The following is a 24,565-nucleotide window of genomic DNA, read 5'->3' as shown; positions in this document are numbered from 1 at the left end:
AATGTGCTTAAATCTTCAAGAAAACGCTATAATGAAAAAGTTATCTTCCTCCGAATAAGTTCAAAAATGACACCATGACGCCAGTTCCTGTGTGTGAAATCTGTCTTTAAAAATGGCACATCTGTTTATCACGTATCACTACAGACAGATGTTCAGTTTGTGAAAGGATGTGTGTTTTTTAAATTTCGGCATTTGTGTCACTCGCCTGTCCCCATTATCCATCTGGCACCTTTCTACGAATCCCCTAGAAGCTATGAGGCACCTTTTGGGACACACAGTTGGGATCATTAGATTGATAACTTTTCAAGGCAAAAGATAATTTTCTTCAGTAAAATGATATAATTTAAAGAATGAGTTTTTTCTGACAACATAGCCAGATGAAAGGCAAAGTAGTGGAATGTAGAAGTGGGTTGTTCTCCACAGGTGCCTGAGCACCCCACTGGCTGGGCTGCATCTTGCCAGGAGCTCCATCACATGTCAGATGTACAATGAGGGTGTGTCAGACTTGGGTTTGGAAAACAAATAGCTTATTACAAAATGCCTCATCTTAATTAATGAAGACAGATTAGTATGCTTCAGACCTTATACTGAGTCAATACTGGATAATACTTTTTTTAAACTTTAAGAATGGTAATGTTTTAAAGACATAGAGCAATGTGTGTAACTTTGTATAATTTAAAAATTAAGGCAAGCAACTGGTTTTATTGTTGACATTTTAATACTCTTATTCTGTCATTAATGAATTGTGAAAATGAAGTCTAAATGCTGAACCTGTATGGATGCTATTCAAATAGTTGGGATGCCTTCTCCCCAGGAAAAGACATGAAAAATGAAATGTCAGTGTGGGACATTGGATTTGAGTGTGTTCTGGAAAGGAGTGGTCTTGAGTGGGGGCGTGTTTTCTATATTCATCAGCAATTTGAAAACAAATTGGAATTATTTCTGATATGGAGAATACTGAAGGATTCCTTACACAGAAATTGAGCCAAGGGATTCAATTCTATATATATTCACCATGGATGCTCTGGGTTCATAAGAGGAGGGGTTCATAAGAACCCCTCCTCCACACTATCCCTCCTCCCCCGCCAAAAACTGCCACAAAGCTTAGGCTAGAAAACACTTCTAATTGAAGGATAAAAATACCTACTATTTACTGAGGGACCATTTTGTAAAAGGTGCTTAAAATGTATTCTTTTTAACCCTCACAATAACGCTATAGAGTAGATTTTTAAACCCATCATGTGAAAGGTGAGGTCCAGAGAAATTCAGTAACTTGCTGAATATCACCCTCTGGAAGTGATGGATTCAAACATAGGACTGCCTTACTCCACACCATGATCCTAACTACTGTGTGTTTCTGCGTACACCACACACACACACACACACACACACACACACACACTCTACAAGAAAAATAATGGTATTATTCAGCCCAAGTGTGCTGGAGCCACAGAGAAGGAGAGATGAACTCCAAATAAAGATAAATCCTAGATTGTGTAAGTTGACTTTTACAAAGTACAATTTTGAGATGGTAAATTTTGACAAAATAAACTCCAAATAGCAATGCATGGAAACTACTATATTGTGATAAATTTATTGTGACCAGACAGAAATGTATTCAGAAACAAACTGAATAAATTCACTTCAGACAGATCCAGGATACTGATCTTATTTGGTTAGAGAATACTCGTTTACTTACTAACATTAAGGACAAATGTTACATTTTACTCAGTATCTACAGGTCATCTTTTCCACTAGATTTCAGAATTTTTGTGGTAAAGCAGGAATTATACCAACTAGTCATTTATGATATGTTATAAACATGCGAAAGAGTATGATCTTATTTTATGGTTGAGGACTAATTAAAGGTACCACCAGCCAGGTTGGGGAATAGACTGACTTTCATTTGGTGTAAAATAGAAGGTTATAAAAATAAACACGACTGTAAAGGTAAACAACATTCAGAACAGTGCCTAGCACGTAGTATGGACTTAATAAATATTTGATGAAAAGTGATTGAATGACAAATGCCGTATATCCATCTATTGCTGTGTGGTATGTGGAACACTTTTTTCTTCCAGTTTTGTTAAGATATAATTGACATACAGCACTGCATAAGTTTAAGGTGTACAGCCTAATGATCTGACTTAGATACATCATGAAATGATGACCACATTAAGTTCAGTAAACATCCATCATCTCCCCTAGGTACAAAATAAAAGAAAAAAATTCTCCTTGTGATGAGAGCTCTTAGGACTTACTCTATAACAACTTTCAGATATGACATAGAGCAGTGCTCATTATATTAACCATGTTGTACATTACATCTTTAGTACTTATTTATCTTATAACTGGACATTTGTTGTGGAACACTTTTAAGGTTCAGAAGTTCATTGGGCATAAGCAAAATATAATTATCTTGCAATTTTATTTAAAAGCAAATATGATCTATAAAGAAGTTTCTATAAAATGTGCAGGAGAAAAAAATTACAATTATTCCCATAACTTTGTTCCATTTTACAGTAGTTTTGTGTACCCCCAAAAAATTACCAAGAAGTCCTTCAAGGGAAGCTATTATTGTCTATTCATTAGGAGGGTTTATGTGGCAGGAAGTAATGCAGCCCTCTTTTCAAGTTGCTCTTCATAGTACTTATTTTACAAAATTATCATAGAAAAGAATCTTCACTCTAACCTGTGTTGCAAAATTGAATGGACTATTTTATTGTCTAAAAATTTCCATGTGGACAATAATCTTAAACTGTACCAGGACACTATGGTTTTATTAACATTGATTTTTTCTAAGGGAAAGGTTCAGAAACAGTCTTATTTTAGTGATGACTGCTCAGTAGTTTACATAGAATAAAATCAGTTTTGTTTTAGAACAGGAAGTACACAACATAAAATAAGGTTAAGATTGATGTTAAAGTAAGACGGCACTGCTGCCTAGCTGGGAAATAAAAAAAGAAAATATTCAGCTCATTTTTTATAAATTGTTAATCTGGTTTTGTGTTTTGGTTGTTTTTTTTGTTTTACAAAATTGTCAATATTTGTGACAGAGAAGGGAGAGATCAAAGCCTGACTTCCCTAGCCAGCAGCCTGCTCAAAGAAGGAACTGCCTCACCTTAGAATACATTTTGTTTGCAATAGGTTGCTTATAATCCAAATAAATGATTTACTTCTCATTTTATGACTGTGTTTTTAATGAAATATATGAAAAAGGTATTAAATAACTAACATTTATTTCCTTTTTTTTTACAGCTCCCAAATCACTAGAGTTTTTGTCGGATGAGTCAGAATTCACTAAAGAAGCTGTGTTCTGTTTCACTTGCCTCACAGTTTACAACAGCTGTTTATTGAGAACTTACCAAATTCAAGGCACCATGTAGACTAGGAATTGGAGAGATGGTAAGTGGAATCCTTATCCTCAAGGCGTTTCTAACCTGGCTGGGGGAAAGAGGCACATACTTAAAAGGTCGATAACAGTTCCAAGGCTGTTTCAGAGACCTGGTCATTCTCTAAGACCTGCAAGAAAAGAAAAGCACCACCTTTTGCTCCAGGAATTAAGTAGAGGGTCCCCATTAGAGGACTTCCACCCAAATTTATATTGGGTAAGTGTGTTATGCTCCTTGCTCTTGTTCTCTGTCTTTATAATCCCTCTTAGAACTTTATTTCGGCATCCTGATTCTAAGTAATCAGAAGTTTGGATATTTACTCTCAAGATCCTGGGTTTCTCCTACTTCAGTACATGTAAGGGCAAATTCAGCTCACAACCTATGTGAAAATACTCATGTTTTCTGCCTCCTGAATGTGACAGAGAATGGTAATAAATTAAGAAAATGCACAGTTAACCAGAACGGAGTTTCTCACTCTTGACGTTTGGGGCCAGGTAATTCTTTGCTAGGGGTGGAAGAGGCTGTCTGTGCAATAATGCAGGATGTTAAGCAGCATCCTTGGCCTTTACCGGTTAGATGCCAGCAGCTCCCCAAGCCCGTTGTGACAACTAAAAATACCTCCAGACATTGCCAAGTGTCCAGGGCTGGGGGGCGGGGGGCGGGGGCCAAAGTTATCCCCAGCCGAGAACCACTGCCCTGGAATGATCAGTTACACCTCAGAAAATGAGAAATCTATGTGTATATATATGCACATGGAAGATTCTAGCCAGTCTCTAGAGTGAAGCAACAAACAATATTGAGAGATTTCAGCCACACAAACAAACCATCAGGATTCAAAATGCCAGCAATTGCATCTTTTATTAGAATGAATAATTTCAATAATATTTACAAGCTTTGTTAGAGGCTTCTGTATTCTTAATTAACTCACACCCTGACGTACAGGGTGAATTAGGAATGACAATCTCTACATGGAGCAGGGGGACAAGTTGGACACTGAAACCTGATTCTGGCTGCAGAGCTGGAGATTCATTTTCTACCTCATTTTCACAAACGCCTTGATTTGTGATGTTTTTGGTTATTCCTCAACAACATTTCCATTGCTGAATTTTGCATCTCATTTTCTACAGATTTTTTCATCCATAAATTTTCTTGTTGAAATTTATAGTCGCTTTATAATTTCTGTATTAACTTTTATACTGCATTTTACTGTATTATACTATTATAGGACATTGATATCACATGCAGCCATTAACAATTTTATTCACCATAAAACTCATCAAGTCATGAACACACATGCTCTGTATCTAGCCTGTAGGAGCCTACCTCTCTCTGTCATTTTTCTTATCTTTCTAACACTATCAAAAGGGCATTTTAATGACCAAGGTGTTTGTAAGTCCCGTTCTATCAGCAGTACCCACAATATCTTCTGGAGCCTTCTTTCTAAGACAGCTGTCTCCCTCTCTCTCTCTCCTACCAACAGTCTGGTCTCATTATTAACCTTTCCAGCCAAAGGATGCAGGAGAGGACTCGGGGGGCCGCAGAGCTACAGTGCTTTGTCGGGACCTCCCTTAGGACTGGCCTCTTATGTTAAAAGGAGAATTTCTGTTCTGTTATTTCTGTCCTGTAGCTTTACTATCTGAGTCTGATGCCTCAAATCCTAATTCCAATTCCAAGTTTACCCAGAGGCCCAGTGTCAGTTCCATCGTCATTTCTGAGACTTAAACCTCCTATCTTTAAATGAGGATATTCCCTGTGCTATACAGTATATCCTTGTTGCTTATCTATTTTATACATATTAGTTTGTATCTGTTCATCCTGTACCCCTAATTTGTCCCTCCCCCCTTTCCTTCCCCCTTTGGTAACCACAAGTTTGTTTTCTATATCTGTCTTAAGTCTGTTTCTGTTTTGCACATATATTCAGTTGTATTATTTTTTAGAATCACTATGCTGTACACCTGAAACTAATATAATATTGTAAATCAACTATACTTCAATTTTTAAAAAATGAGGCTGGATGATGTAAAAGTCCCTGACTACTCAAATTGTCTATAATCATATCAAAAATTAAACACAATGACCCCTCCATTACAGGCTAAAACATCACTAGCTTAGTGTACATTTTAAAATGCCTTCTGAAAAAAATAAAATAAAATGCCTTCCGTTCCTCAACTGCTAGAAAACTTTCAGAATGTGTAGATCAGTGTTGATTACAAATGTAAATGGCAACCCCTAGAGTTTTTCACAACTTACACAACCACCTGTGATGCCCAGTTCTAAACGACATTCATTAGCTAAAATGTAGACAGGAATTAGCAGGATCACAGAGTCACCAGTGAGAGAAGAAGAGAATGTCAGAAGATGGACACTAGTGCTGATAGGAGATGTATCAAAAGGCTACAGTCAAGGGACAAAAATCATATCAGGTATTTAAACAGGGAAATTGAAGAATTTTTAATTAGATATAAAGTTGAAGGTAACAAAAAAGGCAGAAAGAGACAAGTATCATAGAAGTGGCAATTGTAGGAAGAGCTACCACCCCTAGTGATGGGGAATAAAAGGAAAAGGGTTGGAGTAAAAGGAAAAGCTGGAGGAGAGGCCTATGCAGTTGAAATTCAGACCTCTGAGGAGGCAGGATGGGCTGGAAGGCGCTATTGTTCCTGAGGGAGATACCGCAAGGCTGTTTCTGAGAGTGTTGGAAAACCTGCCAACTAGATTCAGCTGCTACTACAGAAAGGCAGCAGGAAGCCACAGAAAACATGAAGGAAAGAGAAAGTCCCTTCTTCCTCCAGCCTTGCAGTGTCCATCTGGACTAACAGTGGGCCAGCTGGCAAAGCAGAAACATAACTTACAGGATCCCAACACAACTATCACAAAGAAGAGCATGGAGAGCTGTTTGGAACTAAAGGGATAATAAATAGCACACCAAGTCTGCTCTAAAGCAGGGGTGACAAATAGATTTCATCTGTGTACCAGTTCTAATAATGGCAGCATACTGTGTTGAGAAGGATGCTGAGGTTATACTTATGCAACAGAAGAGAGCCCTGTAATCATTTAGAATATCTTCCATGGGCAGAAGGAGAGCATGGTGGCATAGAGTTGTCATTTCTGGCCTAGAGCCACCTAATTGTCCCATGCACCTTTTGGGTATCAGTCTCTGGAGACAGAGACCTGAACTCCTTCTCAGCAGCAGTAGATGCCCCATCTCACTCCATCTGGCAGAGGGTATGATGGGGAGCAAAGTAAATTAGAGATCCTGACATGGTTATAAGTTTCTTGGCTATGCTTGAGCACCTCTAGGGATGGAGAACACATCATCTTCATCTTCAGGGAGTTCTGATAAATGTCTTCCTCATAAAGAACTTAGATCAACCTCAATGTAACTCCTATCCACTGGCCCCACATCTACCCCTTTCAGAAAGACAGAAGTCAGTCAAATTCTTTCTCTGCATGCCGTCCTTTAGATGTTTGAATCCGGTCACCATATTCCACCAGATCTTTCTTCTCGAGGTGAAATAGCCTAATGCCTCCCACTGTTCCTTACGTGGATGTTATAGAGATATCCCTGTCCTGTCTTCTGAGTACACTTTGACACATCTCAGCCCCTCATCAAGGCTGGCCTGAAATTAATACTCCAGATGTGGTTAGAAGAGCACCAAAGAATAAAGCAGAGAATGGAATTCATTCTTTTATAGATCCCATCAACATTTCTGACGACCACGTCTCACTGAAAATTTTCATCGGGACTTATTTTCTTTCACCTCAAATAATCCTCAGCCCTTCTACCCCCAGGATAAGCAATTTCCAGTGGCTTCAAACTTTCCCAAGGAAAAACATGTTGTGGTCGATACAAACTACTGGGAAGTCTCCTTGGAGGAGAAGGCAGACAGCTTTGTGAATGTTTAACTAAGTTAGAAAATTAAGCTCTTTCTTGCTGATGGTGGCTGTCATAAATGTATGCTCCAGTGAAAAGAAGCTTAAATCAATTTCGGTGTTCTCATTGAGCTGCGAACTTTGTTGTTGTTCCTCCTGCACAATATAGATGCCATAAACCATATCTAAGTGTGCAGAAGACATTTACTTCCACTGGGGTTTTCGAGCCAGATGAGATTTTTATAAGTGATTCTGTTCTACCTTTTAACTACATTTTAATTTAAATATATTTTTAATCGTAGCTTTAAAATTATCTTCACTATGTAACCAAAGTTTAAAGTAATGGCATATTTTTAAAATACATGCAAAAATCTCTTAGTCAGGGTCTTTAAATAGTCTACTTGCATTATTTATTGTAGGTTCATTTAACTGCACTATAATTTTATGAAGTTTTAGAGTGGTGCGGCATATGATGTAATTGCTGATTACACAGGCCATATTTCCAGGCACATTATCAGAAGAATCTATGAAATAGCAGGGAGTTTAACAAGAACAAGCGTCTTCAAGAAATTACCTGATGAAAATTCCACAGATACAAATTTCTAAAAGTTAAGGGAAGAGAGATAAATATGATTAAATACGAAGAAGTCAGGGGCGTGATGTAGAGAACAGCAGGAGAAATTCTGATTTGTACACAGCACCCTGGAGGATGGATGATCTGCTGAAATTAAATATCAACCTTCAGATTCTTACATTTAAAGCCAATCATCACTTTCAGTGACTTCATTTTGAAGAACTAGGGGTTGTGCCCCTAAAATGCGAAGGAATTATTTTCTGGATATAAAAGATAAAATTGAAAGATCAGGTACATATTATTCTAAAGAAAAAACAGATGTCTAAAGATTATAGGTATTAGTTTTCTCTTGCCACTGTAACAAATTACCACAAACCCAGTGGCTTAAACAATGCAAATTTATTATCTTGCAGTTCTGTAAATCAGAATTCTGACATGGATCTCACAGGTCTAAAATCCACATGTTGGCAGGACTTCACTCCCTTCTGGAGGTTCTAGGTAAGGATCCATTTTGTTGCCTTTTCCAGCTTCTATAAGCTGCCCTCATTTTTTGGCTCAAAAATCCCTTCTGCCATCTTCAAAGCTAGCAATGTTACATCTCCATCTGACCTAAGCTTGGAAAGGTTCTCCACTTAAAAGGACTCATGTGGTTACATTGAGTTTACCTGGATATTCCAGGATACTCTCCCCATCTCAAGGTCCTTTACTTAATTACATCTGGAAAAATTCCATTTGCCATGCAAGGTAATGTTCATATGTTCTGGAGATTAGGGCAGGGACATCTTTGGGGGCCATTATTCTGCCTATTACACTGTATAAAGCAAAGATGAGACAACACTCCAAGAAACAAATTGCTTGCAGGAGACTTCCTCAGATGAAGATTATTTCCTTTCATCTCATGTACTTTTCTAGGACAAAATTCACCATTCAGTATTCCCACCCCCAGAGACGACAAGAGGGCAGCTATCTGCAAGGAAAGGGATGGAAACTGATGGGAACTGATCTAGAATGATGGCTGAGTCCAGATTAGGTGTAGAGTGGATATGCCAGGGACTCTTCTAAATACTTTATGCAGATAAATTTATTTAGTCCTCATAGCAGCCCTATACAGAAGGAATCTTATCATCATCCTGTTTTCCCAATGAGGAAACTAAGGCACAGATAACTTGCCCAAAGCTACCCAGAGCCTGAACGTTAACCACTAGAATACACAACCTCCTATCTGCTGACCAGTTAATAGGTGGGTTGCAAGTAATTTGTGACTAACAATACTTTTACAAAAAGTCAATGATTTACATTTGAGTCAAGATTATCTCTATGACAACACTCTTGCCGTTACCTTCTGATATGGGTTTCTGGTTATTACATAGATGTTGGAGAAGGAACAAGCATTGAACTAGTCAATTGATCTAAGTCGGTGGTTCTCGCAGTTTATTGGGCATAAGAATCACCTGGAGTACTTTGTGAAAATGCAGATTACTCAGCCCTAACCCCAGAGATTCATTTAGATCTTGGAATCTCTATTTTAAAAAAAATTCCAAGGGGCTTCCCTGGTGGCGCAGTGGTTGAGAATCTGCCTGCTAATGCAGGGGACACGGGTTCGAGCCCTGGTCTAGGAAGATCCTGCATGCCACTGAGCAAGTAGGCCCGTGAGCCACAACTACTGAGCCTGCGCCTCTGGAGCCTGTGCTCCGCAACAAAGAGAGGCCGCGAGAGTGAAGAGGCCCACGCACCGCGATGAAGAGTGGCCCCCACTTGCCGCAACTTAGAGAAAGCCCTCGCACAGAAACGAAGACCCAACACAGCCAAAAATAAATATAAAAATAAATAAATAAATAAATAAAATTCCAAGAGTTTCTGATACAGGCTTCCTGGCACATATTAAGTGCAGTATAGAGTGTTTGGAAAAACTACGGTTGGATGACCTCCCTGGAGCATCCCCCTAAGTCCTGATAAGGCACTTGCAAAGAACCCCACATTTATCCCATTGAAGCTCTTACCATATTATATAGTAATTGCCCATTTGTTTATCTGTCTCCCCCTCTAGACTACGAGGTCTTTAAGGTCAAGGCTGTGCCTCTCTCAGTGCCTTATCTCTGCTGCCCACCCCACACTCCACGGGTATAGGTGCTCAGTTAGCCATCTGTTGTCAAATGCATGGCTGAATAGACAAATCAATGATGAAATGGTCTCAGATCACACAAAACCATTTTCAGATGGGTCAGTTGAGAGTCCCACATGCCTCATTTAGTTGAAAATCTGCAGGTAGTAGGAAAAAATTGAAAAAAAAAAGAACACCATAAGCTAAGTTCACTGTTGAAGGACAGAACAGAAGCATATGAGCAGAAGCTCTTAGAGAGCAGTAGAAATAGGCAGTAGTCTCAGCGTTGGTGGATGATGACTTCTTGTACCAGCAAGAGATAGTCAGCAGCCCTAGGGGCAGACAGTGTGTCCTGTGTGAACTCTTTTCACAGTATTATACTGACTTCAGATTTATTTTGCATTTTGGAGAGAGAGTGGTATTCTATAAATAAATTAATAAACAAGGAAAAATGTATGTGATGTCTCAAAGCGATTGTCTTGTGGAAAGACTAATCTGAGCCACCCAAAGTGACTGTATCATAGTGTGGTTGTGAAGATCTCCAGATCATTTGTACAAAGTGTCTAGCACAAAGCCAGGCACAAGGCAGGTGCTCAGTAAATACTTGTTGAATAATCAAGTCTCAGGAAGCTTTGATAAGCAAAGACCCGTCTCAGCATGACTCTGTTTCTGCCATGACAAACTAAGGGAACCCACGTTTATCATCCCAGAAGGACTCACCGCACTATTTCCCTTAGCCCCTCCTCCATTAAATTTTAAGATTTTTTTTTCTCCTGGAATATTTTGCCTCTTGTAAGAAAAACTTTTCATGTTGTTTTCATCTGCCAAGAAATTTAAACAAACAATTTGAGGAGTAAACTGTGACTCTGAGGATAGACTGCAACTTATAAATTGTTTTTTTTTAATATCTTTATAGGAGTATAATTGTTTTACATTGTTGTGTTAGTTTCTGCTGTATAACAGAGTGAATCAGCTATATGTATACATATAACCCCATATCCCCTCCCTTTGCGCCTCCCTCCGACCCTCCATATCCCAACCCTCTAGGTAGTCACAAAGCACTGAGCTGATCTCCCTGTGCTATGTAGCTGCTTCCCACTAACTATTTTACATTTGGTAGTGTATATATGTCAGTGGCACTCTCTCACTTTGTCCCAGCTTACCATTGCCCCTCCCCATGTCCTCACGTCCATTCTCTACATCTGTGTCTTTATTCCTGTCTTGCCCCTAGGTTCTGCAGAACCTTTTTTTTTTTTTTTAGATTCCATATATATGTGTTAGCATACGGTATTTGTTCTTCTCTTTCTGACTTACTTCACTCTGTATGACAGACTCTAGGTCCATCCACCTCACTACAAATAACTCAATTTCATTTCTTATTATGGCTGAGTAATATTCCAGTGTATATATGTACCACATCTTCTTTATCCATTCATCTGTCGATGGACACTTAGGTTGCTTCCATGTCCTGACTATTGTAAATAGTGCTGCAGTGAACATTGTGGTACATGACTCTTTTTTTTTTTTTTTTTTAACCATTTCAAAGAATATTTATTTTCTTTTTTAGGGCTTACCAAATTTTCTTATGCAATCTCTGCAATGTCAAATTAAAAATTAATTTTACAATGCTTATATAAGCATTTAAAGGCTATGTAAATTTAAATGTATTACATAATTCTCATTTGAGAAAATGTTTCTACGGATAAACGTGTGCAGAATTTTAAAGCAGTGATCACTAGCAATATTGTTTGCTTCAAACTCTCAACATTAACTACAATAGTTTGTGGAGGTATTTTTTTACACTGGTCAGACCACAGATGCAGCAGGGAGTTTCGAGTGATGGTTTCCAGCTCAGGGACCAGTGACCAGGACTATCTGTGCGTTTTGAAGGCCTAACTGATGGCTGCAGCAAACCTTTTTCTCTATTTGTCCTGATGCAGATGCTATCAGTGTAAGCCCTCTTTTATATTTTTTAATCTTACCCCTTCTCCACTCTCTCCTTGTTGGTTTGGTTCTTTTCCAGTCAGGATCCCTCACTGGGGAGCAGGTCAGTAGTTTCTTAGTGTTCTGTCCAATCTCTTGCTTCCCTTTCTGCTGTCCACTTGTTTCCCTTTCCTTGTTTATATCCACTTCCGTAGTAGTCAATGAAGCATTCTTTAAAAGACTGCATCATGTACCTGCTGCTGTGTGTGGGCACACTCCCCCAATTTCCTGGAAACTTGGAAAGTTAAATCTGTTTAAAACATTTAGAAATTTAGTAATTTATTTGCTATGGAAGGAAGAAGTTGAGAAACATTGTTTCTAAGAGGACGTAGAATTCCTGGTAACCGGATTATCAGGCTTCCTCCAGAAATGTTGACAAATGAATAACTAATTTTTAACACAGGCTGTTGTAAACCATTCTAGGAGCTAATTAAAGGATCATTTATCAAAGTAACCTGCACAGCAGGTATCTTTGACAGCTCCCTCCCCACCCCAACTCCTGCCTTTTCTGGGTAACCCTGAACTGCAAACAGTGGTCTGGGTGGGGGCAGGGAAGTACTATCTTTGTTATCTCTGATGTGTAACAGAGCTAGTGCTCCATGAATAAAGAACACGAAAAACTACGGAAATAGAAACCTGACTAGAATAAGAACATACTGGTTATTTTAGAGCTGCCAGGTACCCAACGCTTTTCATCCAATGGGCTCCTTTTACAGATGAGGAAATGAGGTTAGAAACACATCCAAGTCACACAGGCAATAGGGACCTGTATCAGTGTTCGCAGGTTTGTTTGCTTCTGGTTAACAGTGTTTAGGTGGCTTTGTGAAACCATCTGACCTCCAGCATGTGGACCAGATGTCATTTAACAGTGTCACCTCCTACCTTTTGTCTACCTCCACCCGTTTCTCAGCATTCCTGCCATAACAAGACTGAGAAAACCCAAGTACTTTGTGCAGAAAATGCACTCCCAAGATATGATTTCATAAAAACTAGAAAAGGTGAATTCTGGTTCCTATCACCTTATATTAATAAAAACAGTAACAGTTACCACTCATTTAGGGCTTATTGTGTGACAGGCACTGGGCTAAATGCTTTACCAACATATAATCAAAATATTTTAAAGTGGACTTCTACAACAATATGATGAGTTATTAATATCCCATTTTTGTGGATGAGGAAACTGAGGCTTAGTGTTAAGTAACTTTCCCAAGGCTGAAAGGTTAGTAATAATAGCAGAGGCAAAACACAAAGCCTGTTCATTGTGACCTTCATGAAATCTCATTTCCCAGCTTTTGTTTCCTCTTGTGTCACATATTCAGCTGCTTAGTGGATTTCTTTTTTTTTTTTTTCACACACACACACTGTATTTTATTTTTACAAGAGATAAATAGACTGACACCAAGCATTGTAAATGGATGACCACAACAAAAGCAACAATGATTGCAATTACCAAACACGAAACGCAACTTATAAATTTTAACCGCAGTTTCTTCCTGGACTAAGACCCAGCAGTGTGACCATCAGCAATGTGGTGCCTTTCAGTGATACAAAATGCTTGCTCACAGGCCATGATTTCATGAAACTTGTTCCCACGGTTATAGCAAGGCCAGGTAACCCCCGGATGCATATTATCATTTATAGCCATTCCCCATAAGACACCTAAGAGAGTGATCAAATGCTCTTGTGTCAGCACATAGAACAAATGCCTGGCGGATCATAAAATAATGATACATTATTGTGTAATATCCACATTGCTTCTGATATTGTACTTGGGAGATATTGTTAATTTTAGGGGTAAAATTGCAGGACAGGATAGGACAGCTTTCAACTCCAAATAGAGCATGCTCAAGACCTCAGCAAAACTGGCATGTCTCTCTCTAGCCTTGGCCACAGAAGCTCTGAATGCCAGTCATCAAAGGACGTTGGGTACAATTTACTCTCATGGTTTCCAAACATTTATTTTAACAATTGACCTTCTTAAAATTAATCATGGACAGATTCCTCTATGTATATAATAGACAAATGGCAAGCACTCTGGCTGAAGATCTGAACTCTCATCTTAGCCCCTTCAGCTCCTAAATATATGAAATTAAGAAACCACTTTCCTTCTCTGAGCCCTACGTTTTGTTTTTGGTATTCTTAATCTTAGAGTGGAAATAATAGTGCTTGCCTTGCCTACCTTATGTTGATAATTGCTTTAGAATCAGACAAATTAACATTGGAGAGTATTTTGTAAATAATAAAAACCATATACATCTAAGGTAGTAGTATTATTACATGAAAAGGAAAAGCACAAGATAGAACATGATAAATAAGTAATTTAAGTTACAGTTATGAAGAAAGAGAAACATTCTTGGTAGTTTACGCAAACTATCTGTTCTTCTCATAGACTTGGATATTTGAGATGTTTAGAATAACACTAGACATGGTCATAGATCAAGGATGACACACTGATTTCTTCAAAAAAAAAATGGGATGATTCAACTACCTAAAAGTGTGGGTTAATGAGAGTTTTAGGATATCTCACTGCTCATCAGGGAAGGAATCATAAGAGATTAGTGATGTCTGCTATGAGTGGAAGATGAGAATAGTGCATGTTTTCCATTCCTGTCAGATTAGTTTTATCCCTTTGATTCTTTTGCTCCACTTCTTTTCCCCAAGTTTTCAGTCCTGGGTCCTTAGCACTAGCACTCACTCCATTTCACAGGACAGCTGGAGCCACCATTCCCAAAATTGCCGAGTGGCGATAGGGGCTTAAAGCTCAGTTTTCTTCTTGATGTACAATGTGTGCATCCTTCTCCTGAGCTATTTTTAATTCTGGTTAGTTGACCAGCTCATCAGCGTCCCTTTCTCCATAGTATTCTCTCTCCTCCATACTGTGCAACCCTTGGAAAATCATCTCAGATGATGTTCCATTACAGCCCACCTCAATCAGCATCTGACCAACTCAGTGCTATGATATTGTAGACGTTGTCTCTTTCCTCTCTCTGGCACACTTAGAATATGAATCCATCAATTCTGTGTGGAGGAAAGATAGAACATTCTGAATTAATTATTAAGGAGACTAATGAACTGAGAACCTGGGTGAGGCTCATAAAGAAAAATGGCTGAAACTTCATCAGCTTTGTCTTAAGCTCTATTGTTCAGCCTGGCCCACCTGCTTGGCCAATGTCTGTGCACCACTGGGAAGGGCAAGTGTTGAAGTGACTGCCTTTAGAGGCCTCCCGCATATTTGATGAGGACACCCACTGCCTGTGCCCTGGAGGCAGCACAGCAGGTTTCCAGCATCAGACGTCCATTCTGCCATGATGTCAAAATCCCTGATGTATTCATATGTGTTCTGCTGCTTGCGGCCATAATCTTAATCATGTTAAGGAAGAGATGGCAACCTTACCAGCTCCATCTATCTCTAAATCTTGCCCCTATAATCACCATGGCTCATGGATCTCCTAACCTTAAGTTAAATTTATAGTTAGCAGAAAACAGCTGTTTTCCTTTCCAAAGCAAGCTGCAATGAATGATTGAAATGGATACAGAAATCACTTTATGCTTTATGATGTGTTGATTAATAAAAGTTTTAAAACATTCTAATGATACAAGTGTAAATTATTATTACTATCAAAGAAAAAAATTGATGTCTCTCAAAATAAAAAAAAAAGTCTAAAACTTTGCAAGCTCCTCACAATACATGGACAAAAAGAGGTACTCCACTGTGGAGCACCTAAATTTCTTAATGCTTATCAATTTTATGCTTCATTAGTGTTAGTGTATTTCTCAAAAGTTTGTGAGAAGTGGGCTTCCCTGGTGGCGCAGTGGTTGAGAATCTGCCTGCCAATGCAGGGGACACGGGTTCGAGCCCTGGTCTGGGAAGATCCCACATACCGCAGAGCAACTGGGCCTGTGAGCCACAACTACTGAGCCTGCGCATCTGGAGCCTGTGCTCCGCAACAAGAGAGGCCGCGATAGTGAGAGGCCCGCGCACCGCGATGAAGAGTGGCCCCCGCTCGCCGCGACTAGAGAAAGCCCTCGCACAGAAACGAAGACCCAACACAGCCAAAAATAAATAAATAAATAAATAAATTTAAAAAAAAAAAAAAAAAAAAGTTTGTGAGAAGTATTAATCTTCACAGAAATAATACTTAATATGGGTCAGGCTAATATTGTATGGTGAATGATGAGAATTCCTCCTTTTATTAGTATATTGCACTATAATTTTTTTCATTGAAATTGTTGCCTCTATAGCAGCTGTGTTCAAAGGCTGGGCAGCATGATTCACTGTGTTTAGCAAACAAATTTACATCTGAAGTAACTGGTTAGATGTGGGTCCAGGCAATATGGTTTCTGAGAAGATCATAGCCTGAATGTGTCCTCCCTTAAATGGGTGAGATTCTATGGAGTTTTGTTCAACCACTAAGCATATGCCATTTTAAGAATAAGACCCAACAGAGTGGACATAGAGTAACTGTATTGGGGAATTCCCTGGCTGTCCAGTGGTTAGGACTCTGTGCTTTCACTGCCGAGGGCTTGGGTTCAATCCCTGGTCTAGGAAGTAAGATCCCGCAAGCCGTGTGGAGCGGCCAAAAAAAAATAGTAACTGTATTGGTCACACCTTTTAAGCGTGATTTCATCTCCCTCTAGTCCCACCTCTGCTTCTAGTCACTGCTGTGGTGACTTTGATCAGCTTTGCACAGGGACAGCCTGACATCGCTTCACCTCAAGACCTGCTCTTGCCTCCCACCCTGGGGCTCCTCTGAAGCTGGCCACTGATATCTCCAGGACCCACTCAGCACTCAGGTATGCAATTTGGAAATGCAGAGGAGTTAATGTCTGTGGAGTCTCCCTTGACTGACAAGGGAGGGAAACTTTGCATAAATATTTCCTTCTTTTATTCCCTAGGCAAATAATTGTGCGATACATTTTGTAAGGCTCCCCAGAAGGTACCCTGGAGTAAAGTGCTAGTCACCAGTAGCAATAGCCAACTCAATAGTGCACTCTTGTGTTGCTTTTCCTTCATTCCCTGTTCACTGTCTTTGCCCTCACAGTTGCACCCTGGGATCACATTCCCCCAAATCCCCTTAATGCAGCCTTTATTTAAGGGTTAAGAAAATCTCCCTCCTACTGTGTTAAGTATTTTTGAGGCATGTGTGCTGATGTTTTCAATTACCCATTAATTAGTCACGGAATTCTTCTATAGGTATGAGCTCAGAATCCCTCTGAACACAAGATTCCAGGGAGACATTGTCAGTTCCTTGTCAGTTCATCATCACCACAATCTCTGACTCTCATTCTGTAATCATTTGAAATCTATAAATGCTGGAAGAACAAAGCTGCCCATGCTCACTGGGCAGTATGGTCATTTGTTGTAATGTGGATGTTGAGAAGTAGGCTAGCCTTACTCATTAGCTTAGTAACTCTCGTATCAATATGTGACATTTTGTATTCAAATCGATGCCTCAAAAAAGATACAATCCATTGGGAATAATTTAAACCTTACATGTTAATTCTGCAAATTGCATTACTTACCATATAAAAGTACACAAGAACAATTATTCTTTGACCTAGGATAAGGCTCATCTCCTTTCTGCTTTCTCAAATGACCTGAATAACACTCTAGACCAAAATAGACATAAAAAACCTATACAGAATATTCCATCCAACTGCAGCAGAATATTCAGTCTTCCCAAGTACACATGGATCATTCTCCAGAATAAATCATATATTAGGCCATAAAACAAGTTTCAACAAATTCAAGAATATTGAAGTTCTATTATGTATCTTTTCTGACCACAATGGTATGAAACTAGAAGTCAAGAAAAGAAGAAAAGCTGGAAAATTCACCAAAAAATGTGGAAATTAAACAACATACTCTTGGACAAACATTGGGTCAAAGAGAAATTAAAAGGGAAAACAAAAAATATCTTGAGACAAATGAAAATGGAAACACAGCATACCAAATCTTAAGGGATACAGCAAGAGCAATTCTAAAAGGGAAGTTTATAGCAATAAATGACTACATTAGGAAAAAAGAAAGATCTCAAACAACCTAACTATACACATAAGGAACTATAAATGTAACAACAAACTAAGCCCAAAATTAGCAGAATGAAGGAAATAAAAAGATCAGAGCAGAAATAAATTAAATAGAGGTCAGAAAAAATAGAAATAATCAACAAAACTAAGAGCTGATTTTTGAAAAGATAAACAAAATTGACAAGCCTTTAAGTAGACCTAGAATAAAAGTGATAAGACTCAAAATCAGAAATGAAATAGAAGACACTACAACTAGTACCCTAGTTATGAAAAGGTTCGTGAAACACTACTATGAACAATTATACACTAACAAACTTGAAAACTTAGAAGAAATAAATACATTTTTAGAAGCATACACCCTACCAAAACTGAATCATGAAGAAATAGAAAAACTGAACAGACCAATAATAAGTAAAGACACTGAATTAGTCATCAAAAACCTCACAATAAAGGAAAGTCCAGGAGCAAATGGTTTCATGGGTAAATCTACCAAACGTTTAAGGAAAAATTCACACCAAACCTATTCAAACTTTTCCAAAAAATTAACAAAGAGGTGACATTTTAAAACTCTTTTTACAAGGCCACCATTACCCTCATACCAAAGTTAGACAAGGACATTATGAGAAAAGAAAATTACAGGACAAAACCCTAACGAACATTAGTGCAAAATATCTCAACAGAAAATAGCAAACTATATTCCACAGCACTTTAAAGATATCATACACCATGATCAAGTGAGATTTATCCCTGCGGTACAAGAATGATTCAACATCTGCAAATCAATAAATGTGATACACCACATTAAGAGAGTGAAGGTAAAAATCTTATGATCATTTCAATAGATACAGTAAGAGCATTTGACAAAATACAAAATCCTTTCATGATAAAAATCTCAACAAACTGGGTATAGAGGGAATGTACCTCAACATAATAAAGGCCGTATATGACAAGCCCACAGCTAACATCAAGTTCAACAGTGAAAAGCTAAAAGCTTTTCCTCTAAAATCACAAGACAAGGATGTCCACTCTCACCACTTTTATTCAACATCGTACTGGAAGTTCTAGCCACAGCAATTAGGGGGAAAAAAAAAAAAAAGGAGGGAGGGAGGGAAGAAAAAGCATACAAATCAGAGAGGAAGAAGAAAACTGTTTCTGTTTGCAGATGATATGATCTTACATATTAAAAACTCCTAAGACTCCACCAAAAAACTGGTATTGTTACAACTAATAAACAAATTCTGTAAAGTTGCAGGATACAAAATCAACATATAAAAATCACTTATGTTACCACACACTAATAACAAACTATCTAAAAAGAATTTAGTCATCATTCTTTATCTTTTTAATCTAGAATTCCCCCATCTTTTTTTGTCTTTCATAGCATTGACATCACATCAAGAGTTATATGACGTCTACTCAAAAAAAAAAAAAAATACATAATGTCAATTTATTTCACTATTAGGTGATGTCAAGTTTGATCGCTTATTTAAATTCATATTGGCCAGAACTCTTTATTGTAAGAATTTCTCCCTTTGAAATTGATAAGTAATCTGCGAGCTGGTACACTGAGATTATGTGAACTCCTGTTTCCCAGTATACTTCCACGTAATTGTTTTGGCAGCATTTGGTGATTCTTGGCTGAATAATTATTATATTGATAATTGCAAGATGGTGATTTTCTAATTTCATAATTTCTTCTATTTCTTTTATCTAGTATTCTTCAGTAGAGAGGAGCTTTCCCTTGAGAAGGTGAGTTTTTTAAATGGTATACTGAAATTTTCTTATAAACTTTGATGTATAAAGTATTTAGTAGCCCATAAAATATCTTGCCTGGTTCAGAAACAACTTAGAAATAAAACTGTGGGGCCTATAGCTTTACAGGGAGTGTGAAGCTAAGAGGTCCTCGCTGTTTATACAGGACAGAGAGCCTGCTGGACAGGCCATCGCCTGTTTGTGTATAGCTGGTCTCTTTTCCTATCAGCTATTTCTGTCGGGACTGGCTCTACTTGTGTTCTTAGGGGGACAACTCTGTTAAGAAGGTCTCTCAGTGGGTCTGTAGCAGTGTTTTGCGGGGAAGTAAACAGTTATGGAGTTATGCTATTCCAAGACAGCTGAACTAGGGGTATAGAGTTGTGAGAACTAATCTAGACTTTGCTGCATTCTAGTTCTGTGGCCCAGTGTCACACCTTAAAAATTAAATTCTAATGGTTAATCATAGGATTCCATGCCTACATACAGTTCCTTATGAGTTGTGGTTTGTTGGTTGGTTGGTTAGCTGGTTTTAGCGTCCATTATAGAGTTTGTTTTCCAGATTTTAGAGTACCTATGAAATGTACTTTTCCCAAAAATATATCTGAGGGGCGGGCCATATTGCAGGTGCAATATTTGGTATTATCATCATCACCAGCATATTGAGTGCTAACTCAGTGCCAGACATGCTGCAGAATGCTGATCATACACTCTCATCTATGAGTCAGAGAAGTCAGTGTGAGAATATTACTATTACCTGGATTTGTGTAGATGGGAAAACTGACTCTTAGAAGCTAAGAGATGATAGAACCAGGTGTCAACCTCAGGTCTGTCTGATTCAAAGCCAATGAATGATCTTTACCATGGTGCTATAGTCACTCCCATATGGGCAACAAAAGAGAAATAAATTGTTTGGAGTTTTTCAAGGCCCTTTCAGAGATCCAAAGGTCCTACAGGAGCTTGGTTTTCTATTCTCTGACTTGTGCTGCCATCCATATACATCTTCAGTTCTCATTAAAAGCAAACCAGGATCTCTCACCCTCACCCCAGGAGAATATGCCCAGAGGCCTGTGAGCAATAACATTCCCATTCCAAGGTTTCAGTCTTCAATTTCAATCCTACTGTTTCCTTTGGATGCTCGTTTGTTTTAAATCTTTTTCATTAAGAAGCTACTGGCTCTGCCCTCCTTGTCTATGCTATAAATGTTTTTATTTTGTTAAATTTAATTCTTATGGATTTGCCAGACTATGAATGCCCCAGTGACTCATAAAAGCATGAAAATACATAACCAGAGTTATGCATAACTAAAAGCCTAATTACAAATGTGCTGATGTCCTTAGTTTGAAAACTAAAAATGAAATGAGATGTATTAGCTTTTGTTGTATTTCTTTAACAAAACTGGAGATGGTCATTTTTCCAAGCACCACCCAGAGGGAAGAGGGGAGAATTATTCACCAGAGAGTTGCCAGAGGATACTGGACTCCCCACCACTCCCTTTTCCCACTCCAACCCTTTGTGCTAGTTTACAAAGACTTCATAGACCAGAAGCATATGGAGGATTTCTGTGAAGAATCCACATGTGCTCAGCTATTTGCATATGTTTGTGTTTTGTGCTTTCAGATGTTTCCCTATGACAAGAAGGAAATTCTGAAAGGGTACATTGATGGCATCAATTGTTTTCATTAACATGACATCATTGGGAGATGACAAAATAAGAATCTGAGTGTTAGAATCAGATGGTCACAGACTCATGTTGAGTGTCTGTGCTATGCTACCTCTGGCATAACAAGAAAGAAAAAAGAAGAAACACGGGCTCTGTCCTCAGGAAATTTATCATCTAAATTATACATACATATGTATATATGCATGTATATCCATTATTTATTGCATACATATGTGGGTAAATAATAGATACATTATTGGATACTTACTATGTGGTAAGCATCTCAAAGATACCATCTTATTCTTCTTATGAGCCCTATGTGGTTGACATTGTCATCTTCATTTTACAAATGACTAAACTAGACAATAGACACAAAATGTATATAATTCTGAATATTCAGTCCTAGTATTGGGTATGCACTGTGTGCCAGGTGAGGTAGGATGGGCAGTACATAAACCCAGATGTGTTCCTTATGGTTCTTTACAGTCTGGTTGGGAAACTGAGACTAACACAAATGAAATTTCAGAAAAGACCACAAGGATGGCTACTATTAAGCATCAGGCTGGGTGATGTAAACTGTTGTGGAAGGTTAAGAAGAGAGCAGTGAGAGGGCATCAGGAAGGATAGAGGCAAGCTGAGGGGTGGGCTTTCATCAGGGGAACAACTAAAGAACAGAAACTTAATGTGGGAAACAGAAACATCCACATTGCAAATTTTCCAATTAGCGCTTTCTATCCAACATGGATGTTAGGAAGATAAGATGAAAACCAAAGTGTCTGAATCTGTGGAAACTTTGTACAGAATTGAATGTGTAGTTGGCATCTATTATATTTTTGGTCTATTTCTTCCTAATGGAAATCTTTGTCCAACTCTCCATGTGATTCATGTACAGTAACCAGTCAAGGGGCTCACCATTCATACCTGAGAAATGAGTGAGAATATACGCCAGTTAGCCAAGCAGAATTCTTCCTAGAGACTAACATGGGCCTTCTTTCTGGGGGATCGTGAGTTCTAAGGACCATTTAGGGCCGTAGCTCTGGAGATCAGCTTGCCACTGGCAGAAGACAGAGCACAGCAAAGAATAACCTAAGCAAGGCTCATATATCAGTGGTCAGAGATGACAGTCCTAATGGTGTTAGAATGCCTGGACGGAAACTGACCTGAACGCAGTAGTTGGGCTTCCCAGTTTTGTTTGCTTGCTTGCTTGCTTTGATTAAATTAGTTTGACTTAGGTTTCTTTATACTTATAACCAACACAATCCTGATTAACACAGAATGGAAGAATGGATGGAATAAGATGTGGAACGACAAGTCATGGGCAGGGGTCCTGCAGCAGAGGGACTGGAGAAATTGCTGGGAAGTAGTCCCTTGTTCCTGCATCAGTTTTTGAGGGACAACTCCTATGATTTTCCACTGTCCAATCAATACAAAAAGTTATGCCTTTACCCCCATAAAGGAGAACTTGCAAAGTTCTAACAAAGCTGAGAAAAGGACTTTGAAATCTCTGAACCAAAGATAAAGCAGTAAAAGACTAATATTTATTATTAAGCATCCAAAATAAGTGTTGTTCCATTTTTTTCTTATTTAGACACATTTGAGTGTGTTAGAAAGTAGGAAGAAATGCACTTTTCAAGAACCAAACATCATTTATTTAACTTGAACCATCTGTTTTATGATTTCTTTTTTAGGCGACATTTCACATCCTGCTGCTTTCGAGAGAGCTGCTGTCTTCCTGGTCTATAACCCTCTCATTTCTTCTGTATCTTCATCACTTAATTAGTCCATCTGTCAACCAATCCATCTTTCTCTCTTATCTCTTTTCTCTCCCCCCATTTCCCACCTCAGAAAGTAACTTATAACTGAACTAGGCAAATGACTCCTAGATAATTATCTTCTAAAAGGAATATAATGCATTTTTTATGTATCCACCAAATGACACACTCTCCATTCCTCATCCTGCTCTCATCCAGAAAGCCGTGACTTGCCTGCCTTCACATCTTAAATGAAAGTAAAGTTTATTCTTTAGCTCTGGCTCCTGACAGCCATAACTTATAGCAATAAAGGTTAATGTATTGGATGGAAGGGAAGTAAATTTAAGGTAATAATGAGAATGATTCTTTATCATTCCTGACAGATCTTGAGCTCTGTGTAGGCAGTAATTAAAGAAGAGTTTCAGAAACCATAAAAACATAAATAAGATTTCTAGTAAAACTCTTTATTGTGGCTAGGACTTTTTTATTGTAGTCTGGACTGAGTTGAGAATACTCTCATAGACTTTGTTAAGCTTTTTCAGAAATCACCGGGATGGGAAAGATTGAGTACAATGGTGGGGTCCCTGTCAGTGGGCATCTCTGCCCCCCAGTAGGCATAGAAACATGGAGAGGACTTAGAGGGAGCTACCAAAGCTCTTTCAGTTTGGCTGGAATGGGTCCTTGAGAAAGGCATAGACACCAGGACCACCTGGGCCAGTTCAAGAGTCTGGAGGGGAGTAAACACAGTGGAGGTGACAGAATGTGAATGGCTCTTGTGAAGAATAAACAGTGGTCCTTAAAAGTTGCTGAGGTCTGAGCCATGCACTGAGAAGGTGATAGGTGGGCTGCAGGGAAGTCTTCTGGCCAGATGAAACTTTAAAAAGGGTAATAAAAGATCTGCTCGGAAAGATTCTCGATTAGGATGAAATTTCCTCCAATGAAATCACAAGATTTCTTCTCTTCACAGATTATAGGGTTTTGAGGCATGTGATTTAGAGAAAGACACAGACTGGAACCGGTAATTTCCTTCTTCTTCTGGCCATAATGAGGAAGGAAGAGGGAGCTAATGAGAGCTATCAAGAACGGGAATGAATGGGCCAGGGAGAGGCGAGACAACAGGGAGACTTAGAGCACGTGCGTGCATAACTCAACCTCCTTGCAAGACAGAAGGTGTCCAGTGAAATCAGGGTTGAATTCACATCTACAGACTTGAAGGGAAAAGGACAAGGAAGAGGCACCACAGAACATCAACCTGCAGCCCAGGGATGGGAAAGTATGGAAGCTGGGAGGAGGTTTTCCTCCAAGTCCCCCTGTCATAGTCCTCCTCAAAGTCAGGGACGTGTCTGGGAAGCCGGAGGTTACTTGCCTCTTCCATGAATTCTCTGGTCTGTTTTGGCACTATTTGGCAGTACTGGCTTCCTCTTTCTTGCCCTTTCCTTTCTTGTATCAGTG

The 24,565-nt window shown here is 38.8% G+C and overlaps 1 long non-coding RNA gene across 1 annotated transcript in view; it reads left to right on the top strand.

Annotated features, from left to right (window-relative positions):
* Positions 1-24,565, top strand: part of LOC132350905 (uncharacterized) — a 159,930-nt gene that overhangs the window by 111,932 nt on the left and 23,433 nt on the right. The window contains exons 3-5 of the long non-coding RNA XR_009498043.1: positions 3,259-3,405; positions 16,559-16,714; positions 19,665-19,699. This is a non-coding gene — a long non-coding RNA (uncharacterized LOC132350905). The remainder of the gene's footprint in view (positions 1-3,258; positions 3,406-16,558; positions 16,715-19,664; positions 19,700-24,565) is intronic.

The sequence above is a fragment of the Balaenoptera ricei genome, chromosome 16 (genome assembly GCF_028023285.1).
Source record: "Balaenoptera ricei isolate mBalRic1 chromosome 16, mBalRic1.hap2, whole genome shotgun sequence".
In the NCBI taxonomy this organism is placed as follows: Eukaryota; Metazoa; Chordata; class Mammalia; order Artiodactyla; family Balaenopteridae; genus Balaenoptera; species Balaenoptera ricei.
The sequence above is the reverse complement of the archived record's forward strand: the minus strand, read 5'-3'. Positions and strand labels throughout refer to the sequence as shown.